The sequence below is a fragment of the Pan troglodytes genome, chromosome 3 (genome assembly GCF_028858775.2).
Source record: "Pan troglodytes isolate AG18354 chromosome 3, NHGRI_mPanTro3-v2.0_pri, whole genome shotgun sequence".
In the NCBI taxonomy this organism is placed as follows: Eukaryota; Metazoa; Chordata; class Mammalia; order Primates; family Hominidae; genus Pan; species Pan troglodytes.
In genome coordinates this window covers 100,833,487-100,860,476 of record NC_072401.2, presented here as the reverse complement: position 1 = coordinate 100,860,476, position 26,990 = coordinate 100,833,487, and the positions used below count along the sequence as shown (strand labels likewise).

Genomic DNA, 26,990 nt, shown 5'->3' with positions numbered 1-26,990 from the left:
TCTCTTTTCCAGCAGAACTGAGAAAATAAGGCCACAGTTGAGAATTTTGTGCTTGATGGAGACATCAAACCCAGAAATGCTGGACTGGCTGAGCAACTTGAGTAAAGCCCATCCTCCCACTTTTGTCATGCAGGCTCTGGGAACTGCTTTAAGAATGAGAAAAATGGACATAAAATGGTCTAATCAGTATGTAAATTATTATCTTGCTTACAGTTTCATAGACTAACGGAATTATTGGGGGAGATTGCTTATATCTTCAATGTGACTTCAAGTCTATCTTTTTATACTTTATTTGCATTTATTAGTGTTTAATCCCACAGAATGATCCCATTCTCCTATTTTAAGTGTTCTAATTCCCGCACACAATTCCTCTACCTATAGGTTCTAAATTTATAATTGTAGGTTGAAAGAATGGTTTTGTTCATTCAACCCTAAGCATTCAGTGGTTGCTACATTCTTCATGTTACATTTTCTCAGTTCCTTATGTTGGTTAACTTCTAACTGATTAGGCTGAGAACTAGAATTTCCATCACAGTAGTACTCATGCTGAGTAGTCACTGCTTATTGATTTGTCTGGTGGAAAACCTGAAGGTAGGACCTGTATCAGTCAGGGTCTTAGCAGGGAACCCCTGTTTAATCAAGTTAGGGCTTAATGGGAGATAATTTTCTTTCCAGAGGTACAGGCAGGGTTAATCACTCCAATAAGGGATGTTGAAGTATCCAGGGTTTTGCTACAGTGGGAAGCTATTATTGCCCCTAGGCCTGAAGGTCGATGACAAGGAAGTTATTAGAATCTGGCAAGTGATGGAGTGGAGCTATAGCCAAGGGGCTGCCTGAGAGGAGCAGTGGCCAAATGTGATTGAGAATTGCTGGTGAAATGATTCACCAACCACAGGAAGAGGCTGACCATCATAGACCACATTTCAATGACTTATGTTTCATTAATGAGTCATCATCAATTTCTCTTTCATTTTGATAGCCCCCTCTTAGGGGTCAGGTTTTGAGGTAACTCTTCTACTAGACAACATTTTAAAGTAGTAACTATTTTTCTCATTGCTATTAACCAAGCCACACATTAATGCCGAGCTTCTGTTAAGTAAAAAATAACTAGGGATACCAGACTGAGTTTTTCAGCCCAGTCAGAAGAAAAGCAATTTGACATACTGTTACCCTTTGCAGTCTTAGCAAGAGAAAGGCAATGTGCTTGTTTATTGTCTAAATTAGCACTTTGCCCCTGATACTTCTCAAAGCTGAAAGACCCTCTAAGATCAAGAACTGATGAAGTAAGTCTTCAGATTTGATAAACTGGTGTTCTATAGGGAAATTAAAGCCAATGTGAAATTTGCAGTTGACTTTTGTGATGACTACCTTCCCCTTTTAAATTCTGAGTGTATTATGCATTTAAGTATAAATTTGTCTTTTCAGGGCTATAGAAAAATGTGCTGCTCAAAAGGAGATTTCCATCTCGAAAAGGCAAATTACTGGGAAAAATGAATCTGTTTTCTCTACCAAGGTAACCTACTAATTTATGAAACACACTGGGGACTTTAAGCAGGATATTTGGCACCACACCTTCTAATCACACCCACTCTTTGTTGAGTAGCTGGATTCTGTTTTCCCATTTAACACATGGTTTCTTTCCCTAAAAATGAGAATGAAAAATCTTGTTCTTTGAGAAACAAAGTTGGAACTTTGTGTATTTTTTATGGCATTATTTTGAGTATGAGTTTTGAGGTAACTATTTTCAGATTCCAGGAAGCTATGAGGCCATATCTAGTTTCAGAGTTGCATTGCTGTTACAGGCTCAACATTAGGTAACATATTTTGTTTTCAGTCTGTTTCAGCTCCAGTATTGACTGGTTTCTCTCTCTTGAACTTTGCATCCACAATTCAGTTTAGGGAGAGTCAAGAACATAAGTGTTTTCATCATTAACCATTAACTTTTAAAGCACCATTAATCCCGTGTATGATTAGCTCAGCTTTCAGAATCAGAATTCAGAAATATGGTAAAAATCACCAGGACAAACTTTTAACAGTTTTCACAAGTATTCCCAAAGTGATGATCAAAGCCTACAGTAACAGATCTTTTAAAAGAAGGGGCTTCCTTATGGGCTGGGCCCCCCCAACAGGGGTAGTTGATTAAGAAAATCTTACCACTTTCTTACAACTTTATAGAAAATAAGTCATGTTAAAGCACAGGGGTAGTGAAAGGAGTGTTTAAGAAGTGGTATCAACTGAGGTTTTGGGGTACCAGTGGAGCCCCTTTGCCTTGGTTCCAGCAGAAGAGTGATGCATGCGAAGCATGTGGTTATGAGTGCCCCAGGTCCTTTTGGGCTTTAGCTGCTTACCACATGGTGAAAAGGAATGGTGATAGAAATCCAAAGTGAACTTTTTAATATTATTATTATGGCTTTATATATAGTCAAAAGAGCTCACCTTCTTCTCCTAGCTCAGACATGGGTTTGGCTAAGGAAGGAGAAATGGGGTTGGGGAGGTTGGGAGCAGGGCATGCAATGCTCTTCTGAAAAAATAGGGACATAAAGGAGATATGCCCGCAACTCTCCATCAGGTTGAAGGATTCTTTCTATTAGCCTTTCAGCATTTGGATCCTTATGATTTTGGTGCTTCTCTGTAGCACTGGAGACATAGAAGGAGACTGCCTCCTGCTGGGGTCAGTATTTTCTGCATTCCATGAACGGAAGTGAGAACAGCTTTGGGAGCTAATGCCGAAGGTGGGAGAATCTGATGCCCTCAGTCTCCAGTGAACTAAAGTAAGAGTCTTACTTCTTTCAGTGCTTGGGAACTGCTGCAATACATGGGCTGCTCCAACTTATTTCCTTAAACCTCCACTCACCAGATTTTCAGATGCTGCACAGGTGGAATGGTGGATCAAGTTCTAAATGTCACATGACTGTCTTGTTTAGTTATATGTTGGGTGTAGCCCGAGGAGTACTCAGGCCCTAAAGAAACCCTTTTGGATGAATAAACATCCCAGAGTCCTTATGCTAGTTCTACCTGTGAGGTGTTTGCTACAGTCTGAAAGTTTATGTAACCCCAGCACTCATATGTTAAAATTCTAAAACCCCCAATCCCCTTGATAGTATTTGGAGGCAGAGCCTTTGGAAGGTAATTAGGTCATGGGGGAAAAGGCCTTATGAATGGGGTTAGTGCTCTTATAAAAGAGGCCAGAGGCCAGGTATGAAGGCTCATGCCTGTAATCCCAGCACTTTCACAGGCTGAAAGGTAGGATCGCTTGAGCCCAGGAGTTCAAGACCAGCCTGGGCAACATAGTGAGACCCTGTCTCTACAAATAATTTTAAAATTAGCCCAACATAGTGGTGTGTGCCTGTAATCCTAGCTACTCAGGAGGCTGAAGTGGGAGGATCACATGAGCCCAAGAAGTCAAGGCTGCAGTGAGTAGGAAGGTACCTGCCTTCAAACCAGGAAGAGGGCCCTCACTAGACACCCAAACTGCCAGCACCTTGATCTTGGACTTCCCAGCCTCCAGGGCTGTGAGAAATAAATTCCTGTGATTTGTAAGCCACCCAGTCTATGGTATTTTGTTACAGCAGCCCAAATGGACTGAGGTAGTATTCCTAGTCCCATCTCACATCTTAGACTACAAGTCCTAGAGAATACATGCTGAGAGGAAAAAGCTTTTAGGTGTTTCAGGGCATCTCCTATTACCCCCATTACCCTCTTCTCCCTAAAGTCATGGAGTGAGGGGGTTCAGAATTACCTGAAGCACAGAATTTATACTAGGAGACCACATAACACCCTTTTGTTGGCTGTCAGGCCCATGAGGTAACCTAGTGCCCAGAGCCCCCTCACTTGAGATCTTGGAGGTTCCCTGTCAAAGGCCTAGAAAAACTAGAGTTGAAGGCTGCCACTGCAGCTCAATGCAATTCCCATTTCACCTTCCAGTAAGAGCTTTCAACACCTCCCTGATCCTCCTAAAATCCTTTCATCAGTGATGGCCCAGAGGATAGTCTCTGCCTGAAGTCTCACCAGCTCAGAGTAGAGTTTCCATTATGAGAAACTCTGATGCTTCCATGCACATGGAGTGGGTAGATGGGTAGGGCAGGGCAATGGACATGTTTGGATGTACCAAGAAGGAAAGAGGAAAGGTCAGAGTCATCTTCTTCCTTATAGGCAATGCTCAATTTCCTATTTATAAAATGGGTAAAATCCCCTGCCCCATCCCCTTGCTGGAGTAATAGTGCAAAGCAGGTGAATCAGGAAGGATAATCAGGTCCTCAGTGGCATCAGTGGATTCTTACACTCTCTGAACCCTTAAGGTTAGAGGCAAGCAATATTTTTCCTAAGAGTCTGCAGAGAAGTCATGAGGAGTTTAAGTTTCTGTTATTCTACTAACTGTTTAACCTTTGGAACAGTTACTTCAAATCACTCAGCTTCAGTTTTTGCCTGTATAAAATATAATAGTAAATATCTTCTAGCATTTCCATGATAAACTATGGAGATGGTGAGGTCTGCCCAATTGCAGATGAGAGAAATTCACCCTCAAGCTTTGTTGAGCAGCTCTCCCTGTGTGGTTGCCATCCCCTCCTACTGCAATCTGCTTTCCTTGTGCAGTGGACAAATAGAATACAGATGGCTCAAGACTCAGGTCATCCCAGTATAGCAGATCCAGAAGAAAGAAAACTTCCCTCTCCTAGAATCTTTTCTTAAAAATCCCAAAGAAGAGCTCAAATAAGCATGGCTGGGGCCATGTGTTCATCCCAGAGCCAATATCTTTGAATGGAACAATGTGATGCTGTGATTGAACAGAGTTGGGTCTTGTGCTTATCTCCATGGCTGGGTTGTTGCAGTGGCAGGTTCATTGGAAAAACATGGAGTAAGGGAAGGATAATTCCCAAATGAAGAGGATTTATTATAAAAAGAAGGAAGAATCGAATGCTCTGGATTCAGTAACAACAGACATCCATGACAAATTGAGAATGTGTTAAGTCATGGAATACAAGGAAGTGTGAACAACCAAACCAAGAACAGCATAGGAAGGCACTTAGGCCTCGGCAATGCCAGAACAGAACTTGGCTTCAGCACAGGGTTCCTCTTTACTGTTATATCTACTTCTTTGTGTAAGTTTGCTTCTTTTTACTTCACTATACACTGGCTTTCTCCACATGTCATGAAACATAGTGGGTATTAGTACCACTCCCACCAACGATTCATGTCCTCCATTCCCACCAATGACTCATGTTCTTTTCATAGAAGGGTTGATATGGAAGCAGGGTGTTTAGGCAACTCTGAGACACAGAAGGCCTTCACTTTGTGATCCCCCATGTTCATCTTCTGCCCCTTTTCTTCATCTCTGGAGTCATCCATCTCCTGTGTATTAGCCAACATTGGTAAATGGCTATATAGCTCGTTATCCGACCAATACAATTTTTTTAATTTTTATTTTTTGGCGGTATATAGTAGGTATATATATTTATGGGGTATGTGAAAATTTTTGATATAAGCATGCAATGTGTAATAATCTCATCAGGATAAATGGAGTATCCATCATCTCAACCATTTATCCTTTATGTTATGAATAATCTAATTATACCCTTTCAGTTATTTTTAAATGAGCAATTAAATTATTATTGACTATAGTCACCCTGTTGTGCTGTCAATTTGTTATTCATTCCAACAATATTTTGGTACCTACCATCCCCACTTCCCCTGATCCGCCCATTACCCTTCTCAGCATCTGGTAGCCATCTTTCTACTCTCTATCTCCATGAATTCAATTGTTTTAATTTTTAGCTCCCACAAATAAGTGAAAACATGTGAAGTTTGGGTCTTTCGGTGACTGGCTTATTTCACTTTACATAATGATGTCCAGTTCCATCAGTGTTGTTGCAAATGACAGGATCTCATTTTTTTATGGCTGAACAGTACCCCATTGTGTATATGTACCACAGTTTCTTTCTTTTCTTTTTTTTTTCTTAAAAGATGGGGTCTTGCTTTGTCACCCAGGCTGGAGGACAGTGGTGTGATCATGGCTCACTGCCACCTTGAACTCCCAGGCTCAAGGGATCCTACTGCCTCAGCATCCTGAGTAGCTGGGTCTAGAGATGTGAGCCACCATGCCTGGCTAATTAAACAACAAAAACAATACAAAAATGTAGAGATGGGGCCTTGCCATCTTGCCCACATTGGTCTCAAACTCCTGGACTCAAGCAGTCCTCCTGCCTTTGCCTCCCAAAGTGCTAAGATAAAAGGCATGAGCCACCACACCCAGCCTCACATTTTCTTTATCCATTCATTTGTTGATGGACACTTGGGTTGCTTCCAAATCTTGGCCACTGTGAAGAGTACCATAACAAACATGGGAATGCACATATCTCTTTGATATCCTGATTTCTTTTATTTTGGGTGTATACACAACAGTGAGACTGCTGGATCATATGGCAACTCTATTTTTAGTTTGTTTAGGAACCAACAAACTGTTCTGCTTAGGAGTTGTACTAATTTACATCCCCACTAACAGTTTACAAGGGTTCCCTTTTCTCCACATCCTTGCTAGAATTTGTTATTTCCTGCCTTTGAATAAAGCCATTTTAACTGGAGAGGGCATCTCCTTGAGGTTTTGATTTGCATTTATCTTATGATGAATGATGTTAATCACCTTTTCATATAGCTGATTGCCATCTGTATGTCTTCTTTTGAGATATGTCTACTCAGACCTTTTGCCCATGTTTTAATTGGATTATTAAATTTTTTCCTATAGAATTGTTTGAGCTCCTCATTTATTCTGGTTATTAATCTCTTGTCAGATGGGTAGATTGCAAATATTTTCTCTCATTCTGTGGATTGACTCTTCATTTTGTTGATTGTTTCTTTTGCTGTGCAGAAGCTTTTTACCTTTTGTGTTCCCATTTGTCTGTTTTTGCTTTGGTTGCCTGTGCTTGTGGGGTATTACTCAAGAAATCTTTGCCCACTCCAATGTCTTGGAGACTTTCCTGAAAGTTTTCATTTAGTAATTCCATAATTTGAGGTCTTAGATTTAAGTATTTAATACATTTTGATTTTATTTTTGTATATAGTCAGAGATAGGGGTCAAGCTTTATTCTTCTGCATATGGATATCCATTTTTCCCAGAACTATTTATTGAAGAAACTCTCCTTTCCCCAATGTATGATATTGGTGGCTTCATCAAAAATTAGTTCACTCTAGATGTATGAATTTGTTTCTGAGTTCTCTATGCTGTTCCATTGGTCTTTTTGTCTGTTTTTATGGCAGTACCATGCTGTTTTGCTTATTATAGCTCTGTGCTATAATTTAAAGTCAGGTAATGTGATTCCTTCACTTCTTTAGCTTAGGATAGCTTTGGCTATTCTGGGGCTTCTGTGGTTCAATATAAATTTCAGGATTGTTTTTTCCATTTCTGTGAAGAATGTCTGGTATTTTGATAGGGATTGCACTGAATCTGTAGACTGCTTTGGGTAGTATGAACATTTTAACAATATTGATTCTTCCAATCCATGAACATGAAATGTCTTTTCATTTTTTTTTAGCATCTTCAATTTCTTGCATCAGTGTTTTATACTTTTCATTGTAGAGATCTTTCACTTCTTTGGTTAATTCCTTGGTATTTTATTTTATTTTATTTGTTGCTTTTGTAAATAAGATTACTTTCTTGATTTCTGTTTCAGATTGTTTGCTGTTGGTGTATAGAAATGCTACTGATTTTGTATGTTTATTTTGTATCCTGAAACTTTACTGAATTTGTTTATCAGTTCTAATAGTTTCTTTGTTGGAGCCTTTAGGCTTTTCCAAATATAAGATCGTATTATGGGCAAACAAGGATAAATTTGAATTCTTCCTTTCAATTTGATGCCCTTTCTTTCTTTCTTTTGTCTGATTACTCTAGCTAGGATTTCAGTACTATGTTGAATAATGGTGGTAAAAATGGGCATCTTTATCATGTTCCTGACCTTAGAGGAAAGGCTTTCAGCTTTTCTCCATTCAGTAGGATACTAGCTATGGGTCTGTCGTATATAGCTTTTATTATGTTGAGGTACATTCCTTCTATGCCCAGTTTTTTCAGGATTTTCAACATCTCATGATGCAATATTGAATTTTATCAATGCTTTTTCAGCTTCCATGGAAATGATCATATGATTTCTGTCTTTCATTCTGTTGATATGATGTATCACATTGATTGATTTGCATATGTTGAACCATCCTTGAAGCTATGGGACAAATCTCACTTGATCATGATGAATGACCTTGTTAATGTGTTTCTGAATTCTGTTTGCTAGTATTTTGGTGATAATTTTTGCATCGGTATTCATCAGAGATATTGGCCTGTAGTTTTCTTTTTTCAATGTGTCTTTGTCTGTTTTCGGTATAAAGTATTACTGGCCTTGTAGAATGAGTTTGGAAATATTCCTCCTCTATATTTAGAACAGTTTGAGTAGGATGGGTATTAGTTCTTCAAAAGTTTGATGGAATTCACCAGTGAAACCATAAGATCCTGGGCTTTTCTTTGCTGGGAAATCTTTTATTATGGCTTTGATCTCATTACTTCTTATTGGTCTGTTCAGGTTTTATATTTTTTCGTAGTTCAATCTTGGTAGGTTGTATGTGTCTAGGAATTTATTCATTTCTTCTAGATTTTCCAGTTTTTGGCGTACAGCTACTCATAGTGGCCACTAATGATCCTTTGAATTTCTGAAGTATCAGTTATAATGTCTCCTTTTTCATTTCTGATTTTATTTATCTGGATCTTCCCTCTTTTTTTCTTAGTGACTTGGATAAACATTTGTCAAATTTGTTTATCTTTTCAAAAGACCAACTTTAAGTTCTCTTATATTATTCTTTTCAATAAACTTTCTACTCCTATAACTTTCTCTGCCTCCTCTTTAAGGTCACTAACTCTAAGGTTTGTCCCTCTGAGGCTTTTTTCTAGATCTTGCAAGCATGCTTTTTCAGTTTTTTTCTTTTTTCTTTTTGTCTTCTCTGTGTATTTTCAAATAGTCTGTCTTCAGTCTCACTAATTCTTTCTTCTGCTTGATCAATTCTGCTATTAAGAGACTAAGATGCATTCTTCAGCATGTCAATTACATTTTTCAAATCGAGAATTTCTGCTTGATTCTAATTATTTCAATCTCTTTGTTAAATTTATCCGTTAAAATTCTGAATTCCTTCTCTGTGTTACCTTGAATTTCTTTGAATTTCCTCAAAATAGCTATTTTGAATTCTCTTCCTGAAAGATCACATAACTCTATTTCTCCAGGATTGGTTTCTAGTGTCTTAAGTAGTTCATTTGGTGGCATCATGTTTTCCCAGATGGCCTTCATGCTTGTGAATGTTCATAAGTGTCTGTGCATTAAAGAGTTAGCTATTTACTGTAGTCTTGAGTCTGAGCTTCTTTGCACTGTCCTTCTTGAGAATGCTTTCCAGATATGAAAGGGACTTGAGTGTTGTGATCTAAGCCATATCTGCTTTAGGGATCTCCAAGTTCAGTTATGCTGTGGTTCTTGCAGACTCACAGAGGGGGTTTTTGTTCTTGCAGACTCACCTTGGTGGTCTTGGATAAAATCGAGAATAATTCTCTGGATTACCAGGCAGAGACTTATGTTCTCTTCCTTTATTTTCTTCCAAACAAGTGGAATTTTTTTCTTTGTGCTGAGTCATCTGAATCTGAGGATAGGGTGACACAAGCACCCCTGTGGCCACAACCACTGTAACCACTACCTAGATACTAACTATGTTCATTCAAGGCCGTAAAGCTCTAAGCCAGCAAGAATACTTCGGCCTGTGACATCAAGGCTTGCTGAAACTTAAGTTTAGTCAACTGGGATGGACAGTTCCTCTCTGGCTAGAGCTGGTCTAAATGCTCCCTCAGTGGGTGGGAATTAGCTGAGTTCAGCCCAATTTTGCTTCTGCTATGACAGGGCAGCACTGAGTTCACTTCAAAGTCCCACTATCACTGCACTCTCCCTCCCCCAAGTGCACAGATTGTCTGCACCACAAAGCTGCTACTGGGGTATGATGGAGGGGTAGCATCAGTGACCCATGACTATCTTTTCTACCCTTCTCAGTGCCTCTTTCAGCTGTATGAAGCTAAAGCCTGTACTATGATTGCTCTCCTGATTTTTGGTTCTTACGAAGGTGCTTTTGCATAAATAGTTGTTAAATTTGGTGCTCTTGGTGGGGGCAGGGGTGGTGATCAGTGGAGGCTTTTATTTGGCCATCTTGCTCTGCTCCTCCAGCAAGTACAATTTTAAGAATGAATGGCTTCATTATTGATAACTATGGTAAGACAGGGGACACAAGCCATCGGGGACCCAGAAAAATTAGGACATATAGTCACCCTCTGTTTAGTTTTCCACTCCTTCACTCTCCTCCTTTGTTAAGAGCTGCTCTTAGAAAGGGAATATCAGTCACTGCATGAATCAGAGTTCTTTGCCTTCCAGAGAAATTTTTAATGTTAACTCACATGGGAAAATAAATAATTTTCTTTCCCTTGTAAAGGAAGTAGTTTCTATCTTTGTTTAATGAAAATATTGTTTCAGTCCTGCAAGATAAAAAAGTTCCAGAGATCTATTTCACAATAATTTAAGTATGTTTAGTACTACTGAACATTACACTTAAAATGCTAGGGTGGTAAATTTTATGATAGGTGTTTGTTGCCACCATAAGAAAATAGATTCAAATTGAACTTTTGGACTTTTGGAATAGAAACTGGATAGAAACCATATGAATAGTTTCTATCGTTTTTTCTGTAACATATCAAACCATTTTGCCTTTTAAGTTTACAATGTTTTTAAAAGATAACTTTATGATTCATTGCCTTTAATCAAAGACTTTCCATAAGGGTTTTTGTTTTTTGTTTTTTGTTTTTTTTGGTTTTTGAACACAGGAAGGTAAAGTCAGCCTGGTGCCTGTTAGAAGAGTAATAACGAAAAATTACCCTGATCAATCTCATAAGGTATATGTAGGCCTTTTAAAATCTTCTTTGGTTCTAGATGCTTGATGAATCACCACACTGTCTTCCACAATAATTGGACTAATTTACACTCCCACCAACATTATAAAAGCTTTCCTATTTCTCCACAGCCTCGCCAGCATCTATTGTTTTCTGACTTTTTAATAATCGCCACTCTGACTGGCATGAGATGGTATCCCATTGTGGTTTTGATTTGCATTTCTCTAATGACCAGTGATGATGAGCTTTTCTTCATATGTTTGTTGGCTGCATAAATGTCTTCTTTTGAGAAGTGCCTGTTCATATCCTTCACCCACTTTTTGATGGGGTTGTTTGATTTTTTCTTGTAAATTTGTTTAAGTTCCTTGTAGATTCTGGATATTAGCCCTTTGTCAGATGGATAGATTGCAAAAATTTTCTCCCATTCTGTAGATTGCCTGTTCACTCTGATGGTAGTTTCTTTTGCTGTGCAGAAGCTCTTTAGTTTAATTAGATCCCATTTGTCAATTTTGGCTTTTGTTGCCATTGCTTTTGGCAAAGTATTATAAATCATTCTACTATAAAGACACATGAACACGTACGTTTATTGCAGCACTATTTACAATAGCAGGCTTGGAACCAAACCAAATGCCCATCAATGATAGACTGGATAAAGAAGATGTGGCACATATACATCAGGGAATACTATGCAGCCATAAAAAAAGAATGAGTTCATGTCCTTTGCAGGGACATGGATGAAACTGGAAGCTATCATTCTCAGCAAACTAACACAGGAACAGAAAATCAAATATTGCATGTTCTCACTCATAAGTGGGAGCTGAACAATGAGAACACATGGACACAGGGAGGGGAATATCACACACCAAGGCCTGTCAGGGGTGTGGGGACAAGGGGAAGGAGAGCATTAGGACAAATACCTAATGCATGTAGGGCTTAAAACCTAGATGATGGGTTGATAGATGGAGCAAACCACCATGGTACATGTATACCTGTGTAAGAAACCTGCACGTTCTGTATATGTATCCTAGAAGTTAAAGTAAATTTTTTTTTAAAGTAAAAAATAAGAAAAAAGCTTCTTTGAATCATAACTGACATACAATATACTGCACAGATATAAAGTGTACAATTTGATAACTGCTTATATATATTCACAATCAAGGTAATGAACATGTCCATTATGCCACAAAGATCTTTGTGCCACACTGTGATTCCTATTCCTGCCCCTCCCTGTCTTCCCCATCCCAACACAACTACTGATCTTATTGCTGCCACTGTCAATTTTCCTTCTGCCTGAAGGATTTTCTTTAGTATTTTTTGTACTGTGAATCTGACGGCGATTAATTCTTTCAGCCTTTACATGCTGAAAATAGTCTTTATTTCACCTTCATTTTGGAAAGATATTCACTGGGTATAGAATTTTAGATTGAAAGGTATTTTCTTTCAATGCTTTAAAAAGGTTGCTCTACTCTGTTCTCTCTTGTGCTATTTCCAGTAATAAATCTATTGTCTTGCTTACTTGTGTCTGCTAAGCATCACCAATATTTAAAAATTTTTTCTCATTAACATTGGTTATGACTATGATGTGCCTTGACATAGTTTTCTCCTTATTGTTTGTACCTGGGGCTTATTGAGCTTCCTGAAGTTGTAAGTTTATGATTTTCATGAAATATGAAAAATGTTAACCATTATCTTCTAAAAATGTTTTCCTTTTCTTCCTGGGGCTACAATTACACATATATTAGGCCTCCTGAAGTTGTCTCACCTCGCACTGATGCTTTTTTCAGTTTTTTCCCTGTATTTAATTCTGAATGGCTTTTATCTTTTTTTCTGTAACATACAATTTGCTGTTAATCTCATCCACTGTATTTTTTATTCCAGAAGTCTAAAAGTTCAACTTGAATCAATTATTGTCACAAAAAACGCCTGTCATAAAATTTACCATCTTAACAATTTTTAAGTATAATGTTTAGTAATGTTAAACATACTTAAATTATTGTGAAATAGATCTCTGAAACTTTTTTATCTTGCAGAACTGAAACAGTACTTCCATTAAACAATAACTCCTCTTTGTCTCCTCCTCCTACCCCACCAGAAACCACCATTCTACTTTTCATTTCTATGAATTTGACTACTTTAGATACCTCTTATAAGGGGAATCATACAGTATTTGTTCTTTTGTGGTTATTTCGCTTAATATTATATTCCCAAAGTTCATCCATGTTGTAGCACGTGGTTAATTTTCATTTTATTTTATAGCTGTATAATATTCAACTCCATCACATTTTCTTTAACCATTCATCTGTTAGACATTTAGGTTGCTTTCACCTCTTGGCTAGTGTGAATAGTACAGCTATGAATATGGGTATGCAAATATCTCTTCAAGACCTTAATTTTAAATCTTTTTAATATATACCCAGAAGTGGAATTGCTGAATGATATAGTAATTTAATTGTTAAATTTTGGAGGAACCACCATACTGTTATACATACTGCCATAGTGGTTGCACTATTTAAAAACCCAACCAACAGTGCATGGTGTCCCAATTTAGCCATATCTTTGCCAATACTTGTTTTTTTTTTTTTAATATAGTGGCCATCCTAATGGGTGTGAGGCGATGCTTCATTGTGGTTTTGGTTTGCATTTCTCTGATGATTAGTGAAGTTGAGAATTTTTTCATATCCTTGATGGCCATTTGTATAACATCTCTGGATAAATGTCTATTCGGTTTCTTTGTTCATTTTTAAATTGGGTTATTTGTTTTTTTGATAATGAGTTGTAGAAGTTCTTTATACATTCTAGATATACCGCTTACCAGATATATTATTTGCAAATATTTTCTTCCATTCTGTAGATTGCCCTTTCACTCTGTTGACAGTGTACTTCGATAAACAAAAGTTTTTAAGTTTGATGTAGTCCCATTTGTCTATTTTAGCTTTTGCTGCCTGTGCTTTTGCTGTCATATTCAATAAGTAATTGCCAACTCTAATGTCATGAAGATTTTCTCCTACGTTTCCTTCTAGGAGTTTTATAGTTTTGAGTATTATATTTAAGTCTTTAACCCATTTTAAGTTAATTTTTGTATGTAGTGTAAGATAAAGGTCCAACTTCATTCTTTTGCCTGTGGATATCCGGTTTTCCCAATACCATTCATTGAAGAGACTCTTCTTTACCCATTGAGTGGTCTTAACACTCTTGTCAAAGATCATTTGGCCATATTTTTAAGGGTTTATTTCTGAGCTCTATATTTCATTGGTCTATATGTATGGCTTTAATGCCAATACCACACTGTTTTAATTATTATAGCTTTATGATATATTTTAAAATAGAGATGTGTGAGTTCTCCAACTTTGTTCTTTTTCAAAATTCTTTTGGCTATTCAGTCAGGACCTTTGTTATATTTGTATGTTTCTATGTAACATGTTCAGTCATTCCTCTAGCTTTTGGAACATATAGAATGATTATGGCTTAAATGTGTCCCTTCCAAAATTCGCATGTTGTGAATGTGGTAGTAATAAGAGATAAAACCTGTAAGAGGTGCTTAGGTCATGAGGGTGCCTCTCTCATGTATGGAATTAACACCCTTACAAAAGACACTGCACACAGCATTTGCTTGCCCTTCCACCTTTTTCCATGTGAGTACACAGTCTTCCTCCCCTCCAAGGGATGTAGCCTTCACCAGACAACCAAACCTGCTGGTGCTTTGGTCTTGATAATTTTCTGTTCTTTATAAATTACCCATTATCAGATATTAGAACAGCACAGACAGGCTAAGACAGCAATTGGTACCAAGATGTGGGGTTGTTGCTATAAAAAAAATCTAAAAATGAGGCCAGGCATGGTGGCTTATGTCTATAATCCCAGAACTTTGGGATGCCGAGGTGGGCAGATCATGAGGTCAGGAGATCGAGACCATCCTGGCTAACACAGTGAAACCCCATCTCTATTAAAAATACAAAAAATTAGCTGGGTGTGGTGGCAGGTGACTGTAGTCCCAGCTACTCAGAAGGCTGAGGCAGGAGAATGGCGTGAACCCAGGAGGTGGAGCTTGCAGTGAGCCGAGATCACGCCACTGTACTCCAGCCTGGGTGACAGAGCAAGACTCTGCCTCAAAAAAAAAAAAAAAAAATCTAAAAATGTGGAAGCAGCTTTGGAACTGAGTAATGGGCAAAGGCTGGAAGAGTTTGGAGGAGTAGGCCAGAAAAATCATATACTGCTGTGGCTGCAGCATTAAGGGTAATTCCGGTGAGAGCCCAGAAGAGGAGAGCTGTAGAGAGAGCCTTGGTATTTTTGGAGATTACTTCAGTGGACAGGAAGAGAATATTGGTAGAAATATGGACAGAGTAGACAACTCTGATGAGATTTTAGACAGAAATAAGTAATATCTTACTGGAAACTGGAGGAAAGACCATCCTTGTTACTGAATTACATTCCTGTCCGATGACTTTATGGAAGACAGAACTTAAGAGCAATGAACTAGGATATTTGGCAAAAGAAATCTCTAAGCAGAAAAGCTTTCAGGCTGCTATGTGGCTTCTTTTAGCTGCTTATAGTAAAATGTAAAAGGAAAAATAGTTTTAAGATAGAACTTATAATTAAAAAGGAAAGCAGAATGTAAAGATTTGGAAAATTTTTAGCCTGGCTATGTAAACAAAGAAAGAAAACCAAGGGTGCAGCCAAGTGACCCTTTTATAAGGAAATATGTATGGATAGTATAAAGCCAGGTGCTACTCATCAAAAGAAGGGAAGAATGACCTCAAAGGCATTTTGGAGATCTTTGAGGCTCTTCCTCTCATCATAGACTCAGACTGCCAGGAATTTGAGGCCAGAACAATTTTGAGAGAGGTCCCAGGACTCTCATAAAGCCTTGGGATTCATGATTCAGGGCCACTTTATGTCTCTGCTCCCTTCATTCCAGGACAGCACTCCTCAGCCACCCCAGCTGTGGTTCAAGTGAGCCTAAGTGCAGTTCAGGCTGCTACTCCAAAAGGCAAAACCCACAAACCTTGACAATGTCCACATGGTGCTAACTCTGCAGGGATGCAGAGTGTGCAAGCTCTATGCAGGCTGTTAAAAATGCCATCAGAATTTTAATAAAAATTGCATTGAATCCGTAGGTCACTTTGTGTAATATGAAAATTTTAACAATATTAATTCTTCCAGTCCATGAACATGGGATATCTTTCCATTTATTTGTCTTTCTCAATATGTTTCATGAGTTTTTTTGTAGTTTTCAGTGTACAGATCTTTCACTTCATTATTAAATTTATTTCTTAAGTATTTTATTCCTTTTGATGCTATTTTAATAGAATTGTTTTCTCAATTTCTTTTTGAATCAGTCATTGTTCTTGTATTGAAATATGACTTTTTTAATGTTGATGTTATATTCTATAACTTCACTGAATTCATTTAACAGTTTTCTGGTGGTGTCTTTAGGGTTTTCTATATATAGGATAATGTAATTTGAAATCACAGACAATGTTACTTTCTTTCCAATTCAGATGCTTTCTATTTCTTTCTCTTGTCTAATTGTTCTGGCTAGAATTTTCAGTACTAGTTGAATAGAAGTGGTGAAAGTGGGCACCCTTGAAATCCAAACTGTTCCAAATAACATTTGAAGTAATACATTAATTAGATTCTACTTGCTTTTTAAAATTACTTCCCCTACTGCCTCCACACACTATACATCCAGCCAAAATATGCCCCATACATTGTCCCTTCTATGAAGGTATTTCTCCAGTTGGAATTATTTTTCCCTCATATGCCCACTTGTCAAAATATATAAAGCCCAATTTAAATTACTTTATTCATGGAGATTTCTCAGTCACTCTGGTTTGACCTATGTGATAAGTCTTTTTTAAGCTTGTAATAAAACATGTATCTAACTTTTCCCTACATTAACTTTTAGAGTTTAAATTCCTTAAAAGCAGTAAGTGTCTCTAGTTCATCTTGGCATTTTTATTTCTTGCTTCAACTGAGTAATAAGAGTTGACTAAACAGAGTTAGCTAAGGAAAAGAAAGTACCCTCATTTGTTTTGCTCTTTCCCACCCCAATCAGAATTTTTCACAAGCTTTGTTGAAACACACCTAACAACAATTCTCACCTACATTTTCTATATAGATCACTATCTCCCATAGAGACACTGCTCTCTGCTGAAGCCCAACAAGACTTGGCTCTTATTTTCACTAGCTTTATTTATTTCAACCTTCTGGCACAACCATATAATATTTTTTTATTTCCTTGTGGGAACATATGTGATTAATAGTTTTTATATTCTCTTATTCTTAAGCAAAGTATCCCAAGGGCTGGGCACCTGTTCTGACAAATATCAAACATCTACAGTAAGATAAGTGAACATATGATAAGCACACATTTATTTAAAATTCTCTCTTTGTTTAGAAAATCACACATATTTGCCTTTTATTTGTCCACACAAATTCACAAGAAATTTTTTCTTTGAATCCAAGTCAAGGCAGAAAAATATTGTGATTCTGTGTCACTACAGACCCACATTATTTGCCCTCAGGAAGTAATAAAAAGAATCAGACACTCTTCTCCTCCCTCATTTCTGGGAAGATCATCAGGTTGTCCCAGTGGAGGCTCATCTATAAGTACAAGTAAAACCCTTCTGCAGCCCTCTATTTAGTGAGTGGGCAATTCTAGCCTGAGCCTCAACTTTTCAGGTAATTGAAGATTTTAACCATCAAGGAGCAGCTGAACGCAGTGCAGCACTACCTGAGTAATAATTGGCTTCTAAACCAGTTTAAAGAAAAATGACAATGCCATAGGTACTTGAAGAATATTATTTACAAGCTAAGTAAATAAAAACTCAGTTGAATCAGTTTTGCCACCACGCATGTATATCTTGGACTGTCTTTTTCCACAAAACTGTCATAGGTTTTCTACTTCCTTAAGTTAAAGATCTAGGCTATAATTTTTCTTATTAAATAACTTAAGCTTTTTCCTGTTAGTACAGATGAGAGTATATTATAAACTTCAGTATATGACTTTCCAAAAAGTCCACAATTTCATTTTTAATTTATTCTGTAAAGCAACAGCTAATGAAAGTTTGTGTTTTTTTACTGGTTGGTTGGTTAATTTCTTTGTTTAAATCTGTATAATTAAATTTTAATCTAGTTTTCAGACTATATAACTTTACAATTTCTGCTCTTTGGAGTTAATAAGACTTTGTTTCCTAGGCCATCATGTATTTTGTAAGTCTTGTATAAACTTTCAAAAAAAGATATTCTTTGTATGTAGAATGTACAGCAATATAATTTTACCTCATTTAATATTATTATTCTAAATACTCTTCACATGTCAAGTATATTAGTGGTCCACAACCTTTTTGGCACTCGGGGCTGGTTTTGTGGAAGACAATTTTTCTATGAACTGGGGTTGGAGGATAGTTTCGGGATAATTCATGCACGTTGCATTTATTGTGCACTTTTTTTCTATTATTATTACATTGTAATATATAATGAAATAATTCTACAATTCACCATAATGTAGAATGAGTGGGAGCCCTAAGCTTGATTTCCTGCAACTAGACAGTCCCATCTAGGGGTGATGGGAGACAGTGACAGATAATCAGGTATTCAACTGTCATAAGGAGTGCACATCCTGGATCTCTTGCATGTGCAGTCCACAATAGAGTTCTCACTCCTATGAGAATCTAATGCTCTGCTGATCTGTCAGAAAGCAGAACTCAAGCAGTAAAGCAAGCGCTAGGGAGCGGCTGTAAAAACTGATAACATTTTGTTAGCTCGCCCATCACTCACCTCCTGCTGTGTGGTCTGGTTCCTTAATAGTCCATGGACTGTTACTGATTGGTGGCCCGTGGGTAGGGGCCCCTGAAGTATACGACTGATTATGAATGAATAATGTGCACATGAATTACCTGGGGATCTTGTTAGAATGTAGATTGTGCTTCAGTAGGCACAGTGGGCCATGAGGTTCAACATCTCTAATAAACACCCCAGTAATGCCCATGTTGCTGGTCTGTGGACCTCACTTTGAGTAGCAAGGGCTTAAGCCACTGTTAGTTAGTATTCTGTAACTTGGAACCCAAGTATCACTATGGATGGTGCCCCAACCTTTATGCATTCCTCTCCCTTAGATTAGATTGGCACTTCCAAGTTCCTTGAAGTGATTACTTCTCATTTTCTGTATGATTCTAACTTTTAAGATATTATATTATCTAATGCTAAGGTATTCCTTGACTATGCAATTTTCCTTCTAGCCATAAAAAATTATCCTCTCTGTCAGGTCTCAGGCTTCTTTGATGTTTATTAAGCCATCCTGATTTTTTGTGTTTAAATTTGCCCAATATATATGCTTAAAGACTAATGGGTACTCAAAAATATTAATTAAATGAAAAACTACTACCATCTATTTTTTATATCTTTGATTTTTATTATTTTGGTTCAAGAAGTATCTTTTTGTTTTGTTATCCTGTTCTAGGGTCTCTTGGTAAGTATCTAGAGGTTGTCCAGATTGCTGATTTGACATCAAGAGTGTCAATTCTGGTCTTTACTATTTCCATTTTGAGTTTTTATTTGTTGGCTTGTTTGCTTGCTTGTTTTTACTATTATATTCCTAGTTTATTGTGTAAGTTGTTCATTCACTGGGATTCCACTTGGAGCTCAGCCTTTACTTTAGCCGTAATAGGTCAAAGCATCCATTTCATGGAGGCTATTCTATTCATACACCTGAAGAAGACCAATGAACCAATTGCTTTCTAAAATTATGATTTGTTTCTTATAAAAAGTTATGTTCTTTTATGTTTTCGGGTGTTGTCTTCCCCCCCTTATATTGCAGTATTGTTTTATAGGCCCCATTTTAGTTTCTTCTTGTTTCCTTTTTCTTATATAAAATTGTTTCTGATACTGCATTTGTCAAAAGATAGGGTGAGTGGAACAGCCTTAAGCTTCCATTCTGTCTACTTGGGAGCTTGTTTGGTAGCTAAAGCTAAATTCTATTTTCATGCACAGCACCTAGCCATGCAATATGCAGTTCTTAATTAAGCAACATAACACATGGGACTAGACCTCCTCATTAACTGTTCCCACAGGCTAACTCTATCCACACTTGCAATACGTTTCCTTTGTTCACACTAAGCATACCAGGATGCCCTGTGCTTTCTCCAGACCGCTTTTATACAATATATTGCATTCATAAAGAAGCCTGGATAGAGAAAGAGCAGTAGTAATGGTGCAGGATGTGTCTAGGAGAAGTAGGATAATTCCAATGGGCAAAGACAATTCTACATGTTCTGTTCAGGAATGGCAACATTTCCTGATGGTCAGTAGAGCTCTTTAATCTGAAAAAGGCATAGAGAGGAGAGATAACAAAGTATTTTCATATTTCCTTTGGCATATGGTTCAAAAGCTAGAGTATGTGGTATGCCTCAAAAACTATGCTTCTCAATACAGATGAAAAATCTATTCTGACTATGGCCTTTGAATTTATATTGTGGATACTAGCTTTTGTAGTAATTGTTGGCTTCATTGGGTGGAGGCACAGGAGGCATGATTATTCATCTATCATGTTAACCCAGTAATTTAATCCAAATACGCAATAACCTAGAGAATTAAGGAACCTGTGATCAGACCCCCATATTAGCAAGGGATATAAGAAAATACAGAATTCCCATTCTAGATATTTCACCAACTACATGTGACCTGAAAAAATTGCATAATCCCAGAGGGCCCTTAATTTTATCATGTGTGAAATAATTTAAACTAAATAATACCATCTAGCTGTAATTTTTTGTTTAAAAAATCCTCAAAGTACAATGGAAATGTTTTTATTTTTCCTACAGAGATTTAAAGTCCAAAAAGTCTTATAAAGCACAGGTTCTCATTTTCAAAAGACATAATGCTTAGAATTCATTATATTCTTTACAGAATATCATGTAATATTGATGTTACATTTAGAGTAACTAATTATGTAATTCTGAGATTATAGAATAAACATATGGCAGCAGATGTTTAAGTTTATGATAGAGAAAAAAATTATATTATTTTACTTCTGCTTCCTACTATTTTCTTGTTCTACATATTCTTTTTAATTATCTTTTTAGTTCTAGAAGACTTTTACAAATTGGCCTTACAATTAACTTTACTGAACTTTTCAGATTCTTGAGAATATTATTTGACATGAGGTGTCCAAACAGATATTAAACTGAGCTTGTATAACTTTATTAACAAGCTATTAAATTGCTATTAAACTTCCTTGTTTAATTATTCTAATCATAACAATTCAGAAGAAAACAGGCAACTCTGACCCCATGGTTTATGCACTTGGCTTGGTCCTTTGGGTCTTTCCGATTACTGTGTGGTGTTCGAAGTAGATTTTAATCCCATAAGATTAAGAATAAACATTTCTTTCTTTATTTTCCTTTTAAGGGCAGAAGTTTTGAAATAAAGTTGAAATGTGTGGTGTCATTCTACCTGGAACATGTCCACATAGAACGAAAAGCATTTTTTTTCCTTTTCTTTTGGCCGCAGTGCAAACATGGTGCACATGCACAGGAAGCGTGACTGCGTGTTTTTACTAATGCATAACACATGTCTGGGAGTGCTTGACTCCTAAAAAACCATGAGTTTTTCACTTACTTTGCACGTGGTACCCTGAAGTTATAAGAGTGCTACAAATTATTCAGTAAACATGTAACAAAGTTCAGAAAGCGTGATGGTAGAAATGGGTGTCCAAAAAGAGAGTAAACAGATGTTTTCACTCAACAACCATGACCTTCAGCTTTGGCAATAAAAGTAAATATAAATGACATTGGAATTTTCCACCCAGATCCAAGGCTAGCCTTCTGGTTTAAACTTCTTTATATCTCTATGACATTATCTCCTTCTAAGACCTTCTTCTCAATTGACCCGAAACATTCATATGATTGGTGGCCAGAGAAATATCGATCAAGATTACTGCTATTTACTCCCCGATGTTTAAAATAGGACTTTGAATCAAGACAATAAGCTTAAAAGCCAAGCTTTTTAGGGTAGAGAATTTTCTAAATTCCTTTTCTTTTTTTTCTTAAAGGCTGAAGAAGACTCAGATTTCTGACACAATGGTAACACCTATCCCTTCTGCCTGTGACTGCCAGGGCTTGCTGTATGATGATAAGAAGAGAATGTGACACAGAGGAAGGGGAAAAAGTCCATCCCTCTGGTAGTAGGGGGTTGTGGAATGGGAGGGAAAAAGGGAGAAGGAGAAGTAGAAAATATTCAGATCTAAGTGTCTTGATGTCTTCTGCTTGACTTTAGCCAGGAATGAGTGTTAGGAAAGAGGGGATGCTCTAGAAGAGGAAGCTATGGAGTCTTATTTGGGTCTATGTAAATAGCCCAACCACAGGCCCTTCTGCCCAATCTAGGGCAGACCCATACCAGAGTTTAACGTGGCAACAAAGTGTGGTTAGACAGAAGTTAGGCACGGAGTTTAGCTTTTCAAGGCAGCTTTCCATCACTACAAGGCCAAGGCAGAAAGTAAATATCTCATTTCCTTTTTGCAGGGTAGAGCAAGCAGGGCAAAGGGGAATGACTGAGCAATCAGGTGACTTGAGAGCCAAATAACATTCCCACTCACAGGGTCTGAATTGGTGAAATGTATCAAGATCTTCAGCTTGAGATGGACCATCAGAGCAGGAGGCCAGATGAGAGACATGGGGTTTGTTGTGATAACTAGAGCTAAAGTGAGCTAAGTGATCAGTAGAGCAACACTGGGCTCTGGCCAACCAAAATAAACCAGACCATGAGCTCCACCAGATAAGGCCCTCTGCTACAAGTACAGTAGGTGAGCAGCACCCAGGCAGAGAGAGGCATTGTCAGGAAGACTGAAGGAAGGAGGAGCATCACAAGTGATGAGGAGCTGATCTTCACCTAGGCAAGGAGGTGGGAAAGTCTTCCTTCCCCCAGATGCCCTGGGAGAGAATTGGGGAACAGGAAGACTCTGGGAGACTGAGCATTTCTTTTTATCAAAAGATAAAGAGCACAAGGATTATTTACATCATTGTAATAACCTACATTTTTTAGGCATAATTTTAGAAACATATCTTGGCTGCATATATGTGAGATTGCTTACATTTTTAAACATTACAATTGCTTATTAAATAAACGAAGGACCCAAATAAGAAAGAAGAGAAAAAATAAGCAAGATGCTTAAAATGACTTATCTCCTTCAACAGTAGAGTTCTCCAGCAAGAGAAATACTAAAACCTAAGCTGTTGCTTTAGCACTAAGATTAAGGTTCCTTCCCAAGTGTTAGTCCCAGTAAAGAAGAGTATGAGAAAAAATTGTGAAGTGCATGCAATTTGTTGTTAATTCTTTCATGATTCAACATTCTACTAAGCTACCTGATTTACCCTGGTTTTGTTGTTGTTATTGTTGTTGTTAGCCATTACAAATACTTTGCTCTCAGGGAAGACTCAGATATTAATTATAAATCTCAGGGTGAGTTTATTAATGCTAAATGATGAACAGTGTTATATTGAAAGATATTTCAAAAACAACCAAATCTAGTTTCCATAGCAACTATTTTGTATATGGAAGAGACACAGAAATTAAAGAGAAAAGACCTACCACTTACTGTGTGACCTTGACCTCTTTGATAATGTTTCTTCATTTGTGAAATAATGAAAAACTAATCATTACTCTACCAACTCTGTTCCTTTTTATGAAGATTGAAACCACATTAGTGAAAGTGCTTTGTGGTCTTTGAAGAATATAGTTATAATTGTTATGTCAAAGACCAAAAGAGATATTCAGGGCTCAAGGCAGGCCTTCAGGGTTTCCCTGAGATAGCATTGTGGGCATTGTTTCATGATCTTTTACTATATGAGAAGTAGAGAAAGGAAGAGAGTTCTAAATGTTCATATACTGTGGTCATAAAATGCTTAAATTACTCCCTCCTAATCCACTTCTAAGATGAATATTGGTGAGGAGCCAGGATAGGCACTTTTTTTGTTGTTTACAATCGTGGGGAAGGAGTTGAGTTGAAATCAAAGCCTTTAGTAATTTAATATAATGGTGTATAGGATCTGAGTGCCCTACTGCCTCCTAGCAATAAAAAGTTTGACTTCTAGAGTCAAGAACTTCTGTTTTTGCTAGTCTCCCCAAAATTGTCACTCTGTGAATATACACATTTTCTGTTCACAGTAGTAGGGATGTTGATTTTTTGCTTATCATGCTAGTTAGTCCCTTGAAAAACTGAGTGGTATTTATATGATTGATAAGCTTATATACCACATAAAACCCATGCTCCAGCTTGAACAGTTATGGATGGGTAATGATATGTCTTGGTTTGCTGAAAATATAATTACAAAGTAATTATTAATGACTTACCTTTCAGTCTCAAAAATGTTCCAGTTCCAACAATTAATTATATGATCATTTTACTTATACCTATATGCGAACCAGAATTGGGACACATGGGCACCCTCGATAAAACCCAGATTTAATCAACTGCAAAAATCTTCCTCAGAAAAAGAAAAATTCAAAGTTTCAAGAACTAGAACTTCATGTTAATTTTTAACGAATAGCTCTGACGTTGGTGACCTATTTCAGAAATATTGTAGCAATTTAAAAGAGTAATACAGAATAACAACTTTTGCTACTTTGTGGATCATACCAGCTAGTATAAGATTAGAAAGAGAAAAGATCAGTGTAATTGATTTGATAGAATCATAAAAATTACTCTTAGCAGAATTAGGGTGAATGAAGTCTATCTTCGATAACTAGATAATATTTAAATAGTAATCATTTCAGACATTTTGAGTGTCATTTTGTAAAACTGGGTCCATCTTGATGAAGGTTCCAAGTCATTTGAAAAGAATATATATCATTTCATCATTGAATATAATCTTCAGTTAATGTCAATTAGCTCAAGTTGGTTGGTAATGTTGTATTATTCAGGTCTAGTATATCCTCATTAATTTTCTTTCTACTTCTTCTATCAAGTACCGACAGAAGATATGAGAGTGTTGAATTCACTCTCATGGTATGAGACATGAGAGTGTTGAATTCATTCTCACGGTGTTGAATTCATTTGATAGAATTCAGTACTTCTATCAAGTACTGATATGAGAGTGTTTAATGAACTCTATCACCCTGCAGTGATATAGAACAATAGAACTTATTCCGCCTATCTAGCTGTAATTTTGTATCCATTCATCAACCTCTCCCTATATCCCATTTTCCCCAACCCTTACCAGCCTCTAGTGAGCATTCTACTCTCCATTTTTATGAGATCAACTTATTTAGCTTCCAAAAATGAGTGAGAATATGCGATATTTATCTTTTTGTATCTGGCTTATTTCACTTCATATAATATTCTTCAAACTCCTCCATGATGCCACAAATGACAGGACTCTTTTTTTAGCTTAGAGTCTATTTTATCTGATGTAAGTTTAGCTACTGATCACTTTTGGTTTTCCTTTGCATGGAATATCTTTTTCCACCCCTTAACTTTAAATCTATGTGTGTTTTTAAAGGTGAAGTGAGTTTTTTATAGGAAGCATATAGTTGGGTGTTGTTTTCTTAATCCATTCATTTCGAAAAATCCATCCTTTTTTTAATCCAAATGGTTTTTTAAGCCATTTTATATCTTTTAATTGGGGAATTTAACCCATTTATATTCAAGGTTACTATTGATAGCTGAGGTCTTACTCCTCTCAATTTGTTAATTGCTTTCTTATTGTTTTGTGAATCCTTTCTTTCTTCCTCTAGTATTGTATATCCTTTTGGTTGGATGTATTTCTGTAGTGGTAAGTTAGATGCCTTTCTTCTGCTCATTAGTGTATCCATTCTACCAGTGAGTTTTATATTCTCATCTGTGTTCTTATCCTTTCACTTCCAGGTGTGGGATTCCCTGAAGTATTTCTTGTAAGATCTGTCTAGTGGTGATACATTTCCTGTTTTTGCTTGTCCAGGAAATACTTTATTTAGCCTTCATTTTTAAAGAATAGCTTTTCTGGGGGTAGTATTCTTGGCCAGCAAAGGTTTTTTCAGCACCTTGACTATGTTGTCCCATCCTCTCCTGGTGTGCAAGTTTTCTGCTGAGAAACTGTTGTTAGTCTAATGGAGATTTACTTATATGTGACTTAATGCTTTTCTCTATTTTTAAAATTCTTTCTTTGTCTTTGCCTTTTGACAGTAAAATCCCAATAGGCCTTGGAGAGGAGCTTTTTGGATTAAGTATATTTGGAGACTTTGAGAGCTAGATATCCTAGATAACGTGGATCTAGATATCCATTTCTCTCTGAAGACATGGGAAGTTTTCAGCTGTTATTTTCTTAAATATGGTCACTATGCCTCTTCTCATTTCTTCTACTTCTGCAACTCTCAGATTCATATATTTCATTAAAGCTACTTAATGGTGTCCCATAAATCCTATAGGCTTTGTGAAAGAAAAATAAACCTTGGGACCCTAAAATCCCTAAGCCAGAAGGAAAAGTCAATCTGGGAACTGCAAGGGCAAACATACCTTTCATTCTACTCCTAAATAAGATAGCTACATTTTTTTTTTAAAGCTACATACCTCCCTCACAATTTGCCCATAAGGAAATTCCTTGCGAACAAAGGACAGATAGAACTCAAAGTCATCCCTCTGCTCATGTGGGACAAATGCCTATCTGATTGCTTCCTTTGCCCTATTGTTTCACTAAGCCAGACTAAGGCATAAGTGACTATTCATGTAAATTGTGTATTTAGTAAAAGACTAATCAGAAACTCAAAATAACGCATCTATTTGTCTTTTATCTACTTATGACCTGGAAGCCGCCTCCCTGCTTCAAGTTGTCCTGCCTTTCCCAACGGAACCAATGTACATCTTACATATACCGATTGATGTCTCATGTCTCCCTAAAATGTATAAAACCAAGCTGTGCCCTGACAACCTTGGGCAATGTCATCAGGCCCTCCTGAGGCTGTGTCATAGGCATGTCCTTAACCTTAGCAAAATAAACTTTCTAAATTGATTAAGACTTGTCTCAGATGCTCTTGGTTTACAACTTCTTCATTCTTTCTTATTTATTTACTTATT

General features: G+C 37.0%; 1 long non-coding RNA gene across 1 annotated transcript; it reads left to right on the top strand.

The window, feature by feature from the left end:
* Nucleotides 1-12: 12 nt before the first annotated feature.
* On the top strand, nt 13-26,990 carry LOC104006142 (uncharacterized). The gene is made up of 4 exons (XR_008547573.2): nt 13-186; nt 1,426-1,513; nt 2,636-2,771; nt 21,996-26,990. It is a non-coding gene; the product is annotated as an uncharacterized LOC104006142 (long non-coding RNA).